At 37.6% G+C, this 14757-nt stretch overlaps 1 protein-coding gene across 2 annotated transcripts in view; it reads right to left on the bottom strand.

Annotated features, from left to right (window-relative positions):
• Nucleotides 1-14757, bottom strand: part of LOC145519852 (uncharacterized) — a 669571-nt gene that overhangs the window by 309158 nt on the left and 345656 nt on the right. For both annotated transcript variants that reach the window (XR_014063968.1, XM_081524738.1), the window contains exons 8-10: nt 9450-9626; nt 7311-7468; nt 1427-1517 (exon numbers count right to left, since the gene is read on the bottom strand). The gene's annotated coding sequence lies outside the window, so the exon portion shown is untranslated. The remainder of the gene's footprint in view (nt 1-1426; nt 1518-7310; nt 7469-9449; nt 9627-14757) is intronic.

Below are 14757 nucleotides of genomic sequence, written 5' to 3'. Positions count from 1 at the left end.
TGATAACAGGGTTGAATTGTTATTATCTGTCAAGGACAAACAAAATGCATCAGCTGAGGGTAAAAACCAGGGTCGAGTCAGTATAACACTCTTCCCAAAAGTTGGCTTGTTTAGCAGATATTATTTGAGACTAAAAGCAGTAAATATTCTAACTATATATTATTATTGGACTTCCCTGGTGGCTCAGACGGTACAGCGTCTGCCTACAATGTGGGAGACCCAGGTTTGATCCCTGGGTTGGGAAGATCCTCTGGAGAAGGAAATGGCACCCCACTCCAGTACTCTTGCCTGGAAAATCCCATGGATGGAGGAGCCTGGTAGGCTACAGTCCATGGGGTCGCAAAGTCAGACACCACTGAGTGACTTCACTCTACTTTACTTTCACTTTACATATTAGAGCTTCTACTGTTCATACATATAAAACATTTATTGAGACCTATTGTATGCCAGACACTGTTCTACAATCTGAAAAATGAAGCTTGCACTGGAAAGAGAGATCTGTTCTTAGGCACTATTAATGGAATTCAATTAATTAGCCAGGGTTCAAATTTATAGCATTTATGGAGATACATAGAGCACCATCATCAATAACTTTTATTCTTGGTTCAGATTTTTTTCCCCTCAAAATCATAGGCACTCTTCCATTTACTTCTTTCAATTAGAGAAGACATAAACCTAATTTGTGCTATTTTGTAAACAAGCCATGTTTTGGTGTATACTTAAATATTTTTCTTCCCTTGTGGTTCAAATACTGTTTCCAAAAAAAAAAAAAGCAAAAGATAGACAACACTAGATCAGAGATCCCTTCATCTTATCACATGACACTAGGAATTTGACCTCAAAAGCAGTTAATGCAACCACCAATATTGGTAACATAAAAACATTTTAATATACCACATCTCTGTAGCAGCATCTTGAGCTCCTTTCTTTAGGTAGTTTTCCTGCTATAGCTTATAAAGCAGTGTTTTAAATGCTGCTGTTTATATCCACATATTCGCATGTGTCTGAGTTCTCAAAATACATAATGATGCCAAAACAGAACAGATAAATTGTCTGCATGTTAAATCTGATATGGAGTGTCAGCTCCTTTTAATTCAGCACCATTCCCTAAAATTGAAAAGACTGTATACAGTGTTCTTGTTTTATTAACTGAAATAGGTAAGTAATTTTCCCCTGTGGTAAGTAATGTAAATCATTACTTTGAATATCAAACAGCACATATATAATATGAAGCCAAGGGAAAGTCTGCATGATTTTTAAAAGGGAAGGATAGGCCAGGCAGCTTGGGTTATGCCCTCAGATTCTCTGGAGAATAGTTTCTGTTTTGCCATTGAAGTATTTCTTTGAAAAATGTTCAGAATTGTTTTAATTAAGATTAGTAGACCGTTATCATAAGAAATTCCATAGGTATTTGTATTTAACTCACCTTGTTTTATCAGTTTCTTTGCTCTCCTTGAGCTGAAGTTGGTCCTCCTGCCTTTTTAGCGTTTTAGGTCATCGTGAGGACAGAATTTAACCTGCAGGTGAAAATGATCTGCTAGCGCGTCAGTGAATCAAGGCCAGCTCTACTTTCTTTTTCAAATCACTTGGCGTTTCACAGGTTCTGTGGAGAGGCCTGGAAATGGCCTGACTGCACTGTGGGATGCGTAAGAGTTTATTTGACTCTGGCACTCAACTTTCACTACCGTGGTTGAATTTTTTCCAGCAAGCCAGATGGTATTGGATGATATAGATCATAAAGAATAATTGGTATGTAATCATTCACTCAATGCCTTTTTTACTCTTATTTTGCATGGGACACAAAGATTGGTGCTTCTATCATAATATAGAAATGAGACATATGAAGACAGAGGAAATGCCATTTTCCTGCTCTGAATCAGAATGAGGGATTGAGCAGGAATGAAGAAATGTTCTATTTATGTATTTCTAAAGAGTTTATTTTCCCACTGTAGATGTGTTTCAGTCAGTCAGTCAATACTCTCTGGATTGGTAAAAGTAGAAGATTAAGAAGATGGTGAAGAGGCAAAGGACTCATTCGTTTTGTCTTTATTTATTCCCACTTAAAAGAATATTTAGCACTCTAATCTTCCTGAAAGCATCTCTCTATATAAACAAATATTTATTAAACATCTTTCAAGGAATGATTCTGTGGCTTATTATGACAAATCAGACATTTCCTTACCTTCAGAAGCTTGGAATCTAGTGAGGAAGTGCACAGTTAGGTTCAATAAATGGTAAGAGATTTGTCCAAGGTCCAGTGCAGCCTTGTGTTGGGGGGTTAATTCCATCTAGACCTGAAGCCAAAAAAAGGCTTTATATAGTAGAGCTGCTGCTGCTGCTGCTGCTAAGTCACTTCAGTCGTGTCTGACTCTGTGCGACCCCATAGACGGCAGCCCACCAGGCTCCCCCGTCCCTGGGATTCTCTAGGCAAGAACACTGGAGTGGGTTGCCAGTTCCTTCTCCAATGCATGAAAATGACAAGTGAAAGTGAATATGCTCAGTTGTGTCTGACTCTTAGTGACCCCATGGACTGCAGCCTACCAGGCTCCTCCGTCCATGGGATTCTCCAGGCAAGAGTACTGGCGTGGGTTGCCAGTGCCTTCTCCAATATAGTAGAGCAGCACCATCCAATACAACTTTCTGCAACGATGATATTCTCACTGCATTGTCCAGTAAGGTAGCCACATGTGACAACTGAGCATTTTTAAAATGTGCTATTATGACAGAAAAACTGAGACTTTAAGTTCATTTAATCTTAGCTAATGCACATTTAAATTTAAGCAGCACAAGTGGCCCATAGTTACTACATTTGGCAGGGCAGTGAGGAAAGGTACTTCATGAGTTGAGTTATTTTTGTCTTTATTCTCCTTTGTTATATTTTTATTCTGTAAGTATATGTTTGAGGTGTGGGTGAAACTCTCAAATGAAAAGGAATAAATAGTTCGCTCCCATTTAAAAAAGCATGTCCTCTCTTTTGCTTGATGAAAGAGGTTTGATGACTGAGAATTACATTGAATCTCATTCTTTTAATTCACTTCACCTTTGGCCTTCCCAGGTGGTGCTAATGGTAAAGAACCTGTTTGCCAATACAGGAGATTTAAGAGATGCAGGTTCCATCCCTGGGTTGGGAAGATCCCCTGGAGAAGGGCATGGCAATCCACTCCAGTATTCCTGCCTGGAGAATCCCATGGACACAGGAGCCTGGCCGGCTACAGTCTGTGGGGTCACAAAGAGTCGGACACGACTAAAGCAACTTAGCACACATGTATGGGGGCATTCAAATTCCAGATACCTGGATTTGCTTAGTTCTGTTTAGGATAGCCAGGACAGTAGATGAGGAATGATTTCAGGATTCTTTGTTTACCATAGCAACAAGCTTGCAAGTTTCTTTGGGGTAACAGATATGAAGAAATTATGAAAACAATTGAAGGTACTTATAATCTAAAGAGAAAAAAAAATCCTAAAAACTGGAAATTAGGTATTAAATATGACTCCTTAAAATTCAATGTCAAATGTCATTTTTTTATTGCTTATGAAATTAAAAAGTTTTCTTTAGGTTTATTGGACTTTTGTATCCCTCCTTTTCTGAAAATTTCGTCGAGTTTTATTCCATTGCTCAATTTGGGTACGTTTAATTCAAATGTAAGGACTTTAAAATTTTGAGACATTATCCTTTGTCATATACATTACAAATACGTTTGCAATTTGAGCCTACATTTTGTCAATGGTACAATTTTTGACAATAAAATATTTTAAAATTTACCTAGTGTTGATCTACTTATCTTGGTTTTTATTATTTTCTTTCCCTGTCTGTTGTCATACTTAGACATGGTGAACTATACCAAGATTAAATTTCCCTTATAATATTTACTTCCAGAAATGGTTACATTTGTTACACTTAAAGCTTTAATTTTTCTGGCACTTACTATTATGTATGATGTGCAGTGTGAATCTAATGTTATTTTTCTCTTTGAATGGCTAGCTATTTGTCCCGGAAGCATTCATTAAGACATCCATCATTTTCTCCAATCTGATATAAAATGTCACCTTTACCATAAGCTGTTTAAAATAGTGTTGTATTTTCTATCTTGTTTATTGACCTGCCTTTTTTCCCCCTGAAGCAGATGCCACCATGGATGCTTTATTCTATGTTTCTCTAAATGTCAGTGTCAAGAGTAAGCTGGTATCCTTTCTATCACACTTCTTTAAGTTAAGCAGTTCATGTTGCCTTTTGTTTTTCCTGCATCATTTCTCTCTCCTCCCCTCATACATCCTTCAGTGTTCTTTGGATAGAATATGAATTTCTCATTCATTTAAAAATAGATTTTTTATTATATATCTTTCATTTGAGATTAATTTTTCCATTTACATTAAGCTTAAGTACTAGTTTGAAAAAAAAAATGTATACCTATCTGTATATATATGTGTGTCTGTATATATACGTGGCTCTACCGTCTAGTCAAGGCTATGGTTTTTCCAGTAGTCATATATAGATGTGAGAGTTGGACTGTGAAGAAAGCTGAGCGCCGAAGAATTGATGCTTTTGAACTGTGGTGTTGGAGAAGACTCTTGAGAGTCCCTTGGACTGCAAGGAGATCCAACCAGTCCATCCTAAAGGAGATCAGTCCTGGGTGTTCATTGGAAGGACTGATGTTGAAGCTGAAACTCCAATACTTTGGCCACCTCATGCGAAGAGTTGACTCATTGGAAAAGACCCTGATGCTGGGAAGGATTGGGGGCAGGAGGAGAAGGGGACAACAGAGGATGAGATGGCTGGATAGCATCACTGACTCGATGGACATGAGTTTGGGTAAACTCCGGGAGTTGGTGATGGACAGGGAGGCCTGGCGTGCTGCAATTCATGGGGTTGCAGAGTCGGACACGACTGAGTGACTGAACTGAACTGAACTGATGTATGTATATGAATATATGAGTGTGTTCATACAGATATACATCACACTTTTCTAGGTTTCAGTGCTTGTCATAAGTCCTTTTAAACTATGAATTCCCCTCCTAATGCTCATACTTTTATTTCTTTCTCTGTTCATGTCTTCATTTTTTTTTTCAAAAATGTATAGAGACTGAGCATATTTTTTTAAGATTTCTTTTTGACTGTGCTACATCTTTGTTGCTGCGTGAGTGGGGCTACTCTTTGTTGCGGTGCCCAGGCCTCTCATTATGGTGGTTTCTCTTGTTGCAGAGAACAGGCTCTAGGCACGTGGATTTCAGTGGTTGTAGTGTGCGGAGCCTGGTGGGCTGCCGTCTATGGGGTCGCACAGAGTCGGGCACGACTGAAGCGACTTAGCAGCAGCAGCAGCAGCAGCAGCAGTGTGTGGGCTCAGTAGCTGTCGCGCATGGGCCTAGTTGCTCTGTGGCATGTGGGCTCTTCCAAGACCAGGGATCAAATGCAAGTCCCCTGCATTGGCAGGTAGATTTTCAACCACTAGGTCACCAGGGAAGTCACTGAGCATATTTTTAATATTTTCTTGTTGAGCAGAGTTGTTCTGTTGGCTTCATGTGTGAAATTGAGCTCAGTTTCATTTAACATTCTTGTTTCCCATTTTTTTCTATATATGTCTCAAATTTAGTGGTGCAAAGAAGTAATATAGAAGTAAACCTGATTTGTGTCCTTATATAAATAATGTGTTCATTCTCTTCCTTTTTTTCTTTGTGGTTCAAGCATTATTCTAGGATTTCCCTGTATATAGTTCTTTATTTAAAATTGATGAGGACTTCCCTGATGTTCAGTGGTTGCAAATCTGCCTGCCGATATAGGGGACACAGGTTCAATCCCTGCTCCAAGAAGATCCCACATGCTGTGAAACAATTAAGTCTGTGTAACACAACTACTGACCCGTGCTCTAAAGCCCAAGTACAGCAGCTACTGAAGTCCACTCATTCTAGAGCCCATGCTCTAAGACAAGAGAAGTCACTGCCACTGCAATGATAAGCTTGTGCATCATAACTAAAGAATTAGCCCCACTTCTCGCTGCAACTACATTTTGCACAGCAATGAAGACCCAGTGCAGCCAAAAGTTAAGTAATTAATTAAAAAAATTAAAAATAAAATTGACTTAGGCACTTCCCTGGTGGTCCAGTGGTTAAGACTCAGTGCTTTCAACGCAAGGGGAGTGGGTTTGATTCCTGGCTGGGGAACTAAGGCAAAAGAAAAAGAAGTTTAAAATTAATTTATCCTGCTGCTGCTGCTGCTGCTGCTCAGTCGCTTCAGTCATTTCTGACTCTGTGCGACCCCATAGATGGCAGCCCACCAGGCTCCCCCGTCCCTGGGATTCTCCAGGCAAGAACACTGGAGTGGGTTGCCATTTCCTTCTCCAATGCATGAAAGTAAAGTCGCTCAGTCGTGTCCAACTCTTCGTAACCCCATGGACTGCAGCCTACCAGGCTCCTCCGTCCATGGGATTTTCCAAGCAAGAGAACTGGAGTGGAGTGCCATTGCCTTCTCTGCTGGAATATGACAATTCCTTACACTTTTTTATTGATAGTTCTTTTGATCAATAACTTTTTCATTTATACTACTGATTATTCCTTCTATATTTTTTCTTATTCCAATAATATCAGATTACTCATATTATGGCTTTCCTTTCGTTTTCCTGATTTTATCATTTTATTTCACATTATTCATTCACACAGAAATTTCATCTGAATTAGGCCATTATCAAAATTGAAGGCTGCATCACTAACTCAACAGTGTGAAGAATCAATTCTTTGTTGACTGTCCTTAATGTGTACTTTAATACGGCTTTTATACAATAATATTGTCTATCGGATAGTTCCAGTGTTTTCTACATTTCCATGTGTGAAATTTAATATTATATAAGACTCCCTCCCATAAACATAAAGAGAATATTTCTCCCCTCTAATGTAATTGCGATTGTGTTTCCATATACCTCAGCTGTCATAATGCCGGGACCATGCTTGCCATTATTGTTTCTTTGTTTGTTTGCTTAGCAACTGTAACCTTAGATACAACATAATTGCTTTTCTCCTGTTTATTAAAATGATAGTCTCTTAAAATGTGATTTTCATCTTTATCTGTTCACAATAGTCATTGAGTATATAAATGAATTTTTATAAACACATGAAATGTTTTCTATTTTGCATGCTTTGCATTCTTTAGGACTTGTTGTTCTTCTTTATTAATTGTTAGGAATACAGTGTCTGCAGCTAGCTGAAACAGTTTCATACCTTGGCTGAGCAGCCAACCAGCTGTATGACCTTTATTTTACCCAGGGAGCCCCTCTGCAACTCTGTGTGTTCATCTTCACTATGGGGATAATAGCAGAACCTACCTTTTGGGGCTGTTTTGAGGATTATGCAGCATTCCTTTATTCATTCACTCAGAAGATATTGTTGAGTACCTCCAACTTACAAGCTGCATTCTAGGCACCATGCATGGAACATAAACAAAATAGACAAAGTTTCTGTCCTCATGGAGTCTGTTTGCATCCTGGTGGTAAAAAGATGAATAAAAATATAAATGAAATAAATTTAGGATTGCTTCAAGACCCTGAATTTCCTCACAGATAGGAGAGAGAAATTGATTATATTTTACAATTCCTAGAGAGAGCATCATTTTGAAGTATAAGAGTTTAACCAATATCACCATTATCAGAATATTTTGTGGTTTTATGTATGACTGTGGAAAGCCTGGATCCCACAGTGCTGACCACTCTTTGTCATGCTATTACATCAGAATTGTATGTGAGTATGTGTGTGTGTGTGTGTATGTGTGTGTGAGTTCAGAGGAGCATGAGGTATAACTCAGAACTATTCCTCCTAAAAGGTGCTTCAAAGAGGACTCTAGAGGCCTCAGTCAGGCACTAATAACAATGGTGCAGTTTTCCAAAACAGAGACACAGAATATAGTTAGTCAGAGACCTTGGGAGATGCACAGGAAGAGACCCTCCACTTGGGATTTAAGGGAATGTCTGCAGATGATATGGACAGCTCTTTACAAACTCAAGGGATAACAAACCCATGTAGGTACTCAAAAAGTTGCAACTGTTCAGTGATATGATTGCAATACAATGTGCATTTACTGCCAGTGAGTGATTGCTAATGAATGGTTTGGATAAAAATGAATGTAACTATTAGCAAAACCGAAGGTGATATGGTTAATGTCATGGTAATCACTAAGGAAAATGGATATAGTATAACTAAGAGATCTGATTTTTCTCCTCTATATCATAATTATATAGTGAATATAAATCAAAGAGTGTGAAACCTTACCTGTCAAATTGCCCAAGCAAAATTAACTGACCAGAAAGGAAACCAACTGCTGATATTTGCTTCATTTGTACCATCCTCCATCAACTGAATGATACAGATTAAACCTATCTTGGTATTTGCACCATTTTCAGGTACTGTAGCAAGGTTCCTGATGAATCTATTGTGCTTGCATGCATGCCAAGTTGCTTCAGTTGTGTCCGACTCTTTGCAACCCTATGGACTGTAGCCCACCAGGCTCCTCTATCCATGGGATTCTCCAGGCAAGAATACTGGAGTCAGTTGCCATTTCCTCCTCCAGATGATCTTCCCAATCCAGGGATGGAACCTGCATTTCTATGTCTCCTGCATTTGGCAGGTGGTTTCTTTACCAGGGGCTTCCCTGGTGGCTCAGTGTGTAAAGCGTCTGCCTACAATGCGGGAGACCCAGGTTCGATCCCTGGGTCAGGAAGATCCCCTGGAGAAAGAAATGGCAACCCACTCCAGTACTCTTGCCTGGAAAATCCCATGAACTGAGAAGCCTGGTAGGCTACAGTCCATGGGGTTGCAAAGAGTTGGACAGGACTGAGCAACTTCACTTTCACTTTCTTTACCACTAGCACTACCTGGGAAACCCCCCTTGTGCTTAGAGAGTAACAAATGAAAATTATGCCTATACTGACCGGTGTGTCTTATCACTAGGTAAAATCTGGAAGATGATTTCACAAGTGGTTTTGTGTCCTTTAATACTGTAACTTTCTGGGTTAGTAAAATAGTTTCCAGAAAACATGATCCCTTCCATTCAATATTCTTGCTCAGAAACACAATTATTTTTAGATCTTTATACAATACAGTAAAGTATAGAAAAGAAAGATATCAGCAGAATTTTAAAGAGAATGTGAGTACTCATAAACGTTTATTCATTCCAAAACATTTAGAGTGCTCAAAATCTCCCCCCGCCAAAATGATAAGCAGGTGTACAAATAATTGAACTTTGTGTAATGATGCATTCAATAGTGATGGGTCCAGAGTATTAAAGAGTTTATAAGGGAAAGTAGGCAAATTTTCCTGGATGGGACAAGAAAAAAGACATTTCAGATAGAGATCACCATGTGCAAATTATCCGAGGAAATCAATGTTATTCTGAGTTTGGGTAACTGAGAAGACTGGTGAATCTGAATCATATGGTTCCATAAAGAGAATGAAGAAGATGAAAATCTCACCTGAAAAAGCTTTTGCCACAGTCCCAACCATGGAAATGTAGAATGTTCCTTAGAGGAAAGGTCTGTGGTCTTACCACTTTGTCAGTTGCTCAGTCTCCTCCTCATCTGAACAAAATTTGTGGGCATATAGATCAATATAAACTTAGGAATGTCACAATACAAATTTTCTTTGGAACTCTAATGAAAGAAGAAAAAGGTAATTACTGGTTTCTTTTAGATTGTATAATCACATGCCTTTTTGAATTGTCATTAACATCAGAAAAGTGATGTTACAACTTAGAGTTTACAGTGTTCTTTTATATAATTTTGCTTGTTTCATCATCACTACAACTATAATAGAAGAAATCTGAATTAAAAAGTACTTATCAGATGTAGTTTGAGGTTTAGACACAGTGTCATATATTAAGTGTTAAACATTATTACATTTTTTTTTCAAATTCAGACAGTATATTATATATGAGTAGTTACAGCTTGGTAAAAAGCTCTCAAAAAAAGTAACAAACCTTGATTGTAACATTGGTTGATTTCCTTGGTCTATTTACTCATCCTATTGGTAATTTCAAGACATGGACAGTCTAACAACTGGTTTGTAAGTATCCATGTGTACAATGATTGGCTTTCCTACATTGGTATTGAGCTGGTATACACACCATTGTATGCAGGCACATATCAGAGACAGTGTTATCCATAACAGATAATACTACTAGAGTGGTTATTGTGTGAATATTATCTATTATGAATAACACTGCCCCTAAAAAACTATATGAAAAGAGATTATTATTGCATCCATTTTCGTATAAGGACCTGTCATTTGAGAGTGACTAAGTCATTGATTGCAAGTTCTAGAACAGCAGAGTCAGAAATTGACCCCATGGTTTGGAACTTTTGACCAACCATTATAAACCTTTTCTGTATCAAAGGTTATATGCTGGATAGAGTGTTAAGATCAAACTGCCTACATAGGAAATTTGTTTATAAGAAGGAAAAGAAGGGAAAGAAAGAGAGCCATAAAGAGACAGACATACAAAGAGAGACAGAGAGCAAAAGGAGAGGAAACCCCTTCCACATCCCTCAAATAGAGAACTTTGCTAGCCTAACTAGGTCCATAAAGCATTTCAAGAGGTATACAGAGGATCTGTAACTTGTGCAATAGTAAACCTATCCCACCTGATAAGAAAAAGAGAAGCAACAAAGGCAATAAAGCTTCAAGACATCAAAATTCCTGGGCTGCAGAGGTTGGTGAAGCTCTATGGATGCTAAAGGTATGTGGTTATTAAAGGGGTCTCTTTCTTGGTGTCTCACTGAGTTACTGAGTTTTGATCTTGGTTTTGTTTCCTCCCTCTGGATGAAGAGTTATAGACTTCCGTGTAGGATAAAATAAACCTTTCCTCAAGTTATCTCATTTATCCATTTCTGCATTAAAGAGACTATAGGCCTACAGAGCCCTGCTGGTGAGAATTCCCAGACCTAAGGCAGGGGACGATGTAATCAACAGTATAAATCATAATTCTTATTTTGATGTCTGTATCTCAATTCCCAAGACACAATTTCTGCTTTAAGAGCTTGAATATCAAGCATGTTTAATGTGATCACCTCATGCAGGTTAGGAAGGAAATTAGATCTTAGCAAGTGGCTGAGAGTTATAAGTCTTCATTAGTGACTCAAACCTGCCCTGGGCTTACAACAATCTGTTATAAAAGATCATGAGTTAGAGCTCACTTTATCATCCTCTTTTTCTTTGAAGAGAGGACTGAGGCTCAGAGAAGTTAAATAACTTTTACAAGTTCACATAGCAAGAAAGGGCTTCCCCTATGGCTCAGCAGTAAAGACTGCAGGCAGGAGACACAAGTTCGATCCCTGGGTTAGGAAAATCCCTTGGAGAAAGGAAATGGCAACCCACTCCAGTATTCTTGCATGGAAGATCCCAATCCCTAGGGTTGCAGAGTCAGACACAACTGCACGACTAAACAATAATGAAACTTTAGTAAGAAAAAGTGGGCAGAAATCCTTGTTTGTAACTTCAAATCACATTCTTTATCCACAATACTATTCTGGTTCATGGGAAACCACAGAAAGTTCAGTATAGGATACTGTACTGCAAATTACTATACAATTGATCCATAGCATATCTTTTATCCTACAAATCTGGGGGTTGAAAATGAAACAGTATCAGATCAGCTCAAATATGCTTTTCTCAATCACTTTATCTATTTATCTTATCTATCTTTAAAAAAAACACTACTACATGATGGATTCTCTATCAGGAGCTGATGAATAAAAAACAAGACCTCAACATTTTGGACATAGATACCCTTCATGACAATACTATAACATGGGTGATAAATTACAAAATGAGCACATAAAGTGAAGAAACAAGCTTTGCTTTGAGGATTTGAAAAAGCGTTCACAGAATTAATGGCATTAGATATGTAGCAGAAGATGAGGAGGTATCCTTAAATAGGAAGAGAGAGAGAATTTTAAGAACAATTTAGATAGGGCATGAATGGCTTTACTTCTGGAGAAAATAATTCCTTTGCGGAAGAATGGGCTGGAGAGTTTTGTAGAAGCTCTTCATATGAAGGAATGGGACCTCAATTTGTAAGCAATGAGACATTAGAGTAGAGTGAAATCATTCTGTTAATTTTTTTCAGTAGGCACTCCAATGTTCCTTTATTGCAAATTATAGATCAATATACCATATACCTTATATTTAGACTGACATGTTTTGTGATTTTCCCCAAAGTCAAGTCTATAGGTACAGTGCTATTGCTTTGGAATACCCCATATCTACCTTTTTTCCCCCATCTCATTTAATTTTGACAAAAATGAAAGCACTAAAGTTAGACTAGGATAGAAAAATATTTGCTTCTGTACTTCTAGCGATAAATGATGTTGAATCAATATAGCAGCAGAGGTGGGGATGCAATGGAGCCCAAGCATTAGCAAGACTCTTCCAGACTTGATGGGATGTTTGACTAAACATGTGTGGGCTTTGTGAATATGAAGTGATAACAAGAGGCAGAAATAGAGAATAGTTGAAATTTCTAAAACTGGAAAACCATTAGTGCCAGCAATCAAAAAGATAGTAAAAAATAAAATGTCTTCTGATCTTAAGATGTGAGGCAAAGATGCACTGTAGAAATGTATCATTTTATTGTTATTATATGTATGACCCCTTAGAATACATATTATATGTATGCCCTCTTAAAAGTCATACATTTTATTGCATTCATGTCTCCCTTCATAAAGTCCTTCAAATTAATTTATTTATAAATAAAGTTACATATTTTAATATTTATAATTTGAGGCTAAATGATCAAATTGCATGTGTATGTGCACTCTGACTGAGCAGCAGGTAGATCCAATATGTAATTAACTTAATGGATTTGGCTATTACATGAACCCACCATTAGTTAAACAACAAAGGAAAGATCAATTACCTAATACATGAGGATTTTTACTATGATTATGAGACCAACTGATATCTTAGGTCAGATTTTCTGCAAATGAATAACTATAAAACCAAAAAGACATATAACTCTGCTATATTAATTATCTATGAAAAGAGTTCAAGAGAAACATAATTTTTGCCTCATTTTTTGGACTAGATTGCCCACAAAATTAAATACTTTTGCTTTAATCTTGGGTCCACATTTTCTGCCTCAAAAGTCAATACTTGTAAGCACCAGACAATTAGATATCTAGAACAGACTGGTGAGGAAGACTAATGAAAATTGTGTGACAACTTTGTTAATCAACAAGGCCTTTAGATGGATTTTATTCCACAATTAAGTCAGATCCAGGATGTTCTGCATTTAATGGAAAGAACTGTTTTAAGAAGCAAAACGTTCAGGCTATAATAACAGCTCCATTGCTAATTAGCCTAAGAACTTTGTCAAGGTAAAAGCCGTCTGAATCTTAATTATCTCATGTATAAATTACAAATAATGATGCTTGCCTTAACAACTAAACACTTTGCATGTCAAAGTCATCATATATGAAAGAGTGGGGGAAACAAAAACATACAACAATATTTAACAGTGCGAAGCTGTTACAATCAGAAAAGTGAACTGGAAGCTCAGTGTACAACTGAGAGGAGTAATTGCAGCTATTTTTCTATATAGTCTCATTCCTATACCTTCCACCTGTTTGTTTTTTTTTTAAATCTAATCTTGTTTCTGTCATTGATTCTGCGTAGTTTCAAACTTAGGTTGGAAAACATATAGGCTAGATATATGTCTTACGATCTTTGCAGACCAAAGATTCAATCTTTTAGATCCCTTGTGCTTTGTGAGGAAAATAACTACTGGGGCTGATTTGTTAATGTTTTGTTTATACCAACCAAGTTTAGCTTGAAATGAAAATAATATAAACAATCAAAGCAATAGTAGTTAAGAATTGAGTACTTTCTCTGTGCCAGATACTGTTTTAACATATTAACTAATGAAATTCTTTCTATAGCCCAAGTACTTTTGAAAATTATTTACTCTCCACACTCTGCCTCAATTAGTGAAACTTATTCCTCTGTTTTTCGACTTGAGTTTGAGGTTGGTCCTGTGACTGGCTTTGACCAAAAGAATGTTAGCTGATGTCATGCCAGCAAAGGCTTGAAAAGTTCTTGCATGATTGGACTTGTTCTCTTGGGCTTCTGTTACACAGAAGGAGCTTGGCTGCTGATCCCAGGAGGAGTGAGATAAATATGTGAAACAGAGACATTCCAAATAAACTGTCATTAGCTGGGTCTCATCCGATCAGGCATATCCCCAGCTGACCACAGAAATGTGAATTAAGTACAGCTGACCCTTGAACAATACAGGTTGGAGCTGCACTTGTCGACTTATATGAGGATTTTTTTTTTTCAATTAATATGTACTATACCACTACATGATCCACAGTTGGTTGAATCGGTAAATGCAGAACTATGAATAAGAAGGGAGGGCTAACTGTAAAGTTACAAACAGATCTTTGACTTCTGAGTTGGGGGGTGTCAGCACCCCTAACCCCTATGTTGTCTAAGGGTCAAGTGTAAATGTTTATTATATGGCATACCATTGAGATTTTGTGATTATTTGTTGCATATCATTGTTTTAACTTGTATGAGTGTTGACTCATACAATAAGGTAGTATTATTATCCCCATTTAATAGTGGAGGAAATTGGAACATAGAGCAAATGATTTTCAAGGAATCACACTACTAAAAAAGCATTGAGCAGGAATTTGAACCGAAGTAATTTAGCTCCAGTACCAGTACTCTTGCCTGGAAAATCCCATGGACGGAGGAGCCTGGTAGGCTGCAGTCCATGGGGTT

Source organism: Giraffa tippelskirchi, chromosome 1, assembly GCF_054371585.1.
Source record: "Giraffa tippelskirchi isolate mGirTip1 chromosome 1, T2T-mGirTip1v1.2.pri, whole genome shotgun sequence".
NCBI lineage: Eukaryota > Metazoa > Chordata > Mammalia > Artiodactyla > Giraffidae > Giraffa > Giraffa tippelskirchi.
The sequence above is the reverse complement of the archived record's forward strand: the minus strand, read 5'-3'. Positions and strand labels throughout refer to the sequence as shown.